This window comes from Macaca nemestrina, chromosome 17, assembly GCF_043159975.1.
Source record: "Macaca nemestrina isolate mMacNem1 chromosome 17, mMacNem.hap1, whole genome shotgun sequence".
In the NCBI taxonomy this organism is placed as follows: domain Eukaryota; kingdom Metazoa; phylum Chordata; class Mammalia; order Primates; family Cercopithecidae; genus Macaca; species Macaca nemestrina.
This window is the reverse complement of record NC_092141.1, coordinates 7,795,773-7,802,223: the sequence shown is the minus strand read 5'-3', so window position 1 is coordinate 7,802,223 and position 6,451 is coordinate 7,795,773.

Here is a 6,451-nt window from a genome sequence, read left to right as displayed (position 1 = left end):
CACCATGTTGGCCAGGCTGGTCTCAAACTCCTGACCTCAGATGATCTGCCCGCCTCAGCCTCCCAAAGTGCTGGGATTACAGGTGTAAGCCACCATGCCAGGCCCATAATTTTTGTGTTTTTAGTAGAGATGGGGTTTCTCCATGTTGGCCAGGCTGGTCTTGAAATCCTGGCCTCAAGTCATCCTCCAGCCACATAAGTGATAATACATTTGCCCACATGGGGATGAAATCCACAACCTTGGTGTTAGCACCTGGCTCTAACCACCTGAGCTAACTGACTATTGCAAATGTTGTGTTTTTTTTGTTTGTTTGTTTTGTTTTGTTTGTGACTGGGTCTTGCTCTGTTGCCCAAGCCAAGTGCAGTGGTGTCATCATAGCTCACTGCAGTCTTGACCTCCTGGGCTCAAGTGATTCTCCCACCTCAGCCTCTCAAGTATCTGGGATTACAGGCGGGTGCTATCAAGCCTGGCTAATGAAAAACAATTTTTTGGCCAGGCACGGTGAATCCACCTCTCCACTAAAAATACAAAAAAATTAGGCAGGCGTTGTGGCAGGCTCCTTTAGTCCCAGCTACTCGGGAGGCTGAGGCAGGAGAATGGTGTGAACCCGGGAGGTGGAGCTTGCAGTGAGCCAAGATCATGCCACTGCACTCCAGCCTGGGCGACAGAGCAAGACTCCGTCTCAAAAAAAAAAAAAAAGAAAAGAAAAGAAAAAGAAAGAAAAACAAACTTTTGACTGGGCATGGTGGCATATGCCTGTAATTCTAGCACTCTGGGAGGCCGAGGCAGGTGGATCACCTGAAGTCAGGAGTTGGTGACCAGCCTTACTACCATGGTGAAACCCTGTCTCTACTAAATATAAACAAATTAACCGGGCGTGGTGGCTCATGCCTGTAATCCGAGCTCCTTGGGAGACTGAGGCAGGAGAATCATTTGTACCTGGGAGGCAGAGGTTGCAGTGAGCCGATCGCACCATTGCACTCCAGCCTGGGCAACAAGAGCGAAACTCTGTCTCCAAAAAAACCAAAAAAAAAAATTATTAAGCTGGGCACTGTAGCTCACACCTGTAATCCCAGCACTTTGGAAGGCTGAGGCGGGCGGATGACTTGAGGTCACGAGGTTGAGACTAACCTGGCTAACATGGTGAAACCCCGCCTGTCTCTACTGAAAATAGAAAAATTAGCTGGATGTGGTGGTGAATGCCTGTAATCCCAGCTACCTGGGAGGCTTAGGCAGGAGGATCTCTTGAACCTGGGAGGCGGGGGTTGCAGTGAGCCAACATCGTGCCACTGCACTCTAGCCTAGGCAACAGAGTGAGACTCTGTCTCAAAAAAAACAACAAAAAAAAGCAAAACAAACAAACAAACAAAAAAACACATTTTTTATTGGAGGCTAGGTCTCACTATTTTGCCCAGGCTAGTATTGGACTCCAGAGCTCAAGCAATCCTTCCACTTTGGCCTCCCAAAAAGGGAGGATTACAGATATGAGCCACCACACCTGGCCAGTATTACTACTTCTCGATGTCTCTTTTTCTTTTTCAATTTTTTCAAAAAAAAATTTTTTTTTTGAGAGGGATAAGGGGTCTTTATTTTTTTAGAGACAGGGTCTTTTTCTGTTGCCTGGACTGGAGTACGGTGGCACGATCCTAGCTCACTGTAACCATGAACTCCTGGTCTTAACTGATCCTCTTGCCATGACCTCCCAAACGGCTGAGATTACAGGCACGTGCCACTGCTCTTGGCCTCACTTCTTGAGGTTGAGGCTGAAGTGAGGCATGTTTGCACCGCTGCACTCCAGGGTTTTTTGTTTAGGCATTAGCTATTGGCTTTGCACTGTGGAAGATGAGAAGCTAGCCCTTCAGAACAAGGATCATTGAGGTTAAAAAAAAAAACAGAGAAGCCCTTTTTTTCCAATCGACTTGTCACCCCACCTCCACTTCCCATCCTCCTGGGTTTAGTGTTTACTTTTTTTTTTTTTTTTTTTTGAGACAAAGTTTCATCCTTGTTCCCCAGGCTGGAGGGCAGTGGCATGATCTCAGCTCACTGCAACCTCTGCCTCTCAGGTTCAAGCAATTCTCCTGCCTCAGCCTCCCGAGTAGCTGGGACTATAGGCACCCACCACCACACCTGGCTAATTTTTGTATTTTTAGTAGAGATGGGGTTTCACCATGCTGTTCAGGCCGGTCTTGAACTCCCGACCTCAGGTGATCCACCCGCCTTGGCCTCCCAAAGTGCTGGGATTACAGGCGTGAGTCACCATGCCCAGCCTCATTATTGTGATTATTATATGAATACATGTATGATCCATGTGGATAGTTACAATTCTTTTTCTTTCTTGTACCATTTTTGTTTTCCCTGGAATTTATAACTGCCTTGTCCTCTCTGTTTGCTTAGTTTCCTGTGTACTCTAATTTATTCCTAAATTCTCCCTTAATTAATCTCTCATAAAGATATACAAACACTTAGGAATTTCAATCTACTTCATTTTGAAGAATTTCTCAAAAAGCCCTTCGACCTGCTCCAGTCCAGAGAGGCAATCTTGAGGCTGCACTGTTGGGATCTCCCTTCACCTTCATCCTGGGGATCCTCTTTGCCTCTCTCTTGTGTTGACGTTCTGTTGCCTGGAACCTGCGTTTCCTCTTTCTAGGTTTACTCTTATTTTGATGAAGCTTTTTGAGAAACGGTACCGGGAGGTAAATTTGTTGGGACTTTAAAAGTCTGAAAATGTCTGTTCTACTCCTGCACTTAATTGAGAGTGGGGGCCGGGCGCAGTGGCTCATGCCTATAATCCCAACGCTTTGGGTGGCTGAGGTGAGCGACTCACCTGAGGTGAGGAGTTCGAGACCAGCCTGGCCAACATGGTGAAACCGCGTGTCTACTAAAAATACAACAACAACAAAAAAAACCAAGCCAGCTGTGGCAGTGGGTGCCTAAAATCGCAGCTACTCAGGAGGCTGAGGCAGGAGAATTGCTGGAACCTGGGAGGCAGAGGTTGCAGTGAGCTGAGATCATACCACTGCACTCTAGTCTGAGTGACAGAGCAAGACTCTGTCTCAACAACAAAAAAAATTGAGAGTGTGGCTATGTATAGGAAACGAGGTTGGAAATAATTTTTTTTTTTTTTGAGACAGAGTCTTGCTCTGTCACCCAGGCTGTATATAGTGCAGTGGTGTGATCTCGGCTCACTGCAACCTCTGCCTCCCGGGTTCAAGAGATTCTCCTCCCTCAGCCTCCTGAGTAGTTGGGATTATAGGCACACGCTACCATGTGTGGCCGATTTTTGTATTTTTGAGACCAGGCTGGTCTCAATCTCCTGACCTCAGGTGATCCACCCACCTCAGCATCCCAAAGTGCTGGGATTACAGGCGTGAGCCACCACACCCGGCTAATTTTTGTATTTTTGGTAGAGACAGGGTTTCACCATGCTGCCCAGGCCGCTCCTGAACGCCCGAGCTCAAGTGATCTGCCTGCTTCAGCCTCCCAAAGTGCCAGGATTACAGGCGTGAGCCACTGCACCTGGCCTTGGGAAATTTTCTTGCATAATTATTACTATTGATTTGAGATGATTTCATCTTCCCAGATAATTATATCTGTTATCATTTTCTGGAATTCTGGTTATTCAGATGTTGTATCCCATGGACTAATCCTTTAATTTTCTTATATTTTATTTTCCTTTCTTCTATCGCCTTTATTTTTATTTTTAATTTTTATTTTTTCAGATGGAGTCTTGCTCTGTCACCCAAACTGGAGTGCAGTGGCACAATCTTGGCTCACTGCAACCTCTGCCTCCTGAGTTCAAGTGATTCTCCTGCCTCAGTCTCCTGAGTAGCTGGGACTACAAGCGCATGCCACCATTCCAGGCTAATTTTTGTATTTTTAGTAGAGATGGAATTTCAACAGACTGGTCTTGAACTCCTGACCTCAGGTGACCTCAGGTGATCCACCAGCCTCAGCCTCCCAAACTGCTGGGATTACAGGTATGAGCCCGGTGCCTGGCCATGGTTGCAATATTAATAATTATTATAAATATTAATAATTTTTCCAGTGTCTTTCTTCTGCCATCACACTATGAAGTAAGAGATTTCCGGCCGGGCGCGGTGGCTCACGCCTGTAATCCCTGCACTTTGGGAGGCTGAGGCGGGCGGATCACGAGGTCAGGAGATCGAGACCATCCTGGCTAACACGGTGAAACCCCGTCTCTACTAAAATACAAAAAATTAGCCGGGCGCGGTGGCGGGCGCCTGTAGTCCCAGCTACTCGGGAGGCTGAGGCAGGAGAATGGCGCGAACCCGGGAGGCGGAGCTTGCAGTGAGCCGACATGGTGCCACTGCACTCCAGCCTGGGCGACAAAGTGAAGACTCCGCCTCAAAAAAAAAAAAAAAAAAAAAAAGAAGTAAGAGATTTCCAGGTCTGTTTGTCCCCACCATTAAATACAAAAATTTAAAAATTAGCCAGATGTGGTGGCTAAGTTCAAAGGGCAAAAAAAAAAAAAACTTAGTATAATCCATCACCTTATTTTCTAAACCTTTATCTCCTATGTTATGTCCTCCATGATTGGCATTACCATTTACTCTAATCCAAGAAGTGAATGGAACATAGGACAACTCCCAGAATGTGAATTTTTCCTGCTACTACCATTATTTCATTACAATTTTTCCTATTTTGAATTTCCCCGGAATTGTTTATTATTTATTATTATTATTATTTTTTTTGAGACAGAATGTCACTCTTGTTGCCCAGACTGGAGTGCAATGGCACAATCTCGGCTCACTGCAACCTCTGCCTCCCGGGTTCAAGCAATTCTCCTGCCTCAGCCTCCGAGTAGCTGGGTTTACAGGCATGGGCCATCATGCCCAGCTAATTTTTGTATTTTTAGTTAGAGACGGGGTTTCTCCATGTTGGTCAGGCTGGTCTCAAACTCCCAATCTTAGGTGATCTACCCGCCTCTGCCTCCCAAAGTGGTGGGATTACAGGTGTGAGCCACTGCGCCCTGGCACTATTATTATTATTATTATTATTATTATTACTATTTGTCGTTGTTGTTGAGATGGAGTCTCGCTCTGTCGCCCAGGCTGGAGTGCAGTGGCGCGATCTCCACTCACGCAACCTCCGCCTCCTGGGTTCACGCCATTCTCCTGCCTCAGCCTCCAGAGTAGCTGGGACTACAGGCGCTTGCCACCACGCCTGGCTTTTTTTTTTTTTTTTTTTTTTTTTTTTTTTTGTATTTTTAGTTGAGATGGAGTTTCACCGTGTTAGCCAGGATGGTCTCGATCTCCTGACCTCGTGATCCGCCCGCGTCGGCCTCCCAAAGTGCTGGGATTACAGGCGTGAGCCATCGCACACTGCCATTATTAATTATTTTTTAAGTTTCACTCATTGCCCAGGCTGGAGTGCAGTGGCGTGATACCCGCTCACTGCAACCTCCACCTTCCTAGGTTCAAGTGATTCTCCTGCCGCATCCTCCCGAGTAGCTGGGACTCCTCCCGAGTAGCTGGAACTACCACAGCTAATTTTTTGTATTTTAGTAGAGACGGGGTTTCACCATGTTGACCAGAATGGTCTCCATCTCCTGACCTCGTGATCCGCCCGCCAGTGATCTCGGCCTCCCAAAGCGCTGGGATTACAGGCGTGAGCCACCGCGCCCGGCCTAATTTTTGTAGTTTTAATAGAAACGGGGTTTCGCCCTGTTGAGGCTGGTCTCGAACTTGGGGGCTCAAGTGATCCACACGCCTGGGCCTCCTAAAGTGCTGGGATTACAGGAGTGAGCCACAGCGCCCCCAGCCGAAACTATTCTACTATTCTTAAAACTTTCTTTCGTTTCTTTCTTTCTTTCTTTTTTTTTTTTTTTTTGAGACGGAGTCTTGCTCTGTCGCCCAGGCTGGAGTGCAATGGCGCGATCTCGGCTCTCTGTAACTTCTACCTCCCAGGTTCAAGTGATTCTCCTGCCTCAGCCTCCCGAGTATCTGGGATTACAGGCGCGTGCTACCACGCCCGACTAATTTTTGTGTTTTATTAGATGCGGGGGTGGGGTGGTTCACCATATTGGCCACGCTGGTCTCGAACTCCTGACCTCAGGTGATCCGAGGACCTCAGGTGATCCACCCGCCTTGGCCTCTCAGAGTGCTGGCATTACAGGCGTGAGCCACCGCGCCTGGCCAAAACTTTCATTGTATCACAATCTCTTCAAGGTAAGAGCTATGACTTAAATCTACTACAGCACAGTTACAGATTCTTAAAAGATAGGCGATGCATGCACGCAGACAGTAAAGCTCAGCGCGTGCGCACCGAGCACCTTTTTCCTTGCGGCGACTTCTCTTCTTTTTTTTTTTGGAGCGTGCGCACCAAGAAAGACAAAGGTGGGGAAAGTGACCAAGCAGTCGTTCAGGCGCATGCCCATCCCTAACTTGTCCGAGCCCGGTGGGGCCGGCGGCGGCGGCGTGGGTGTGGCCTG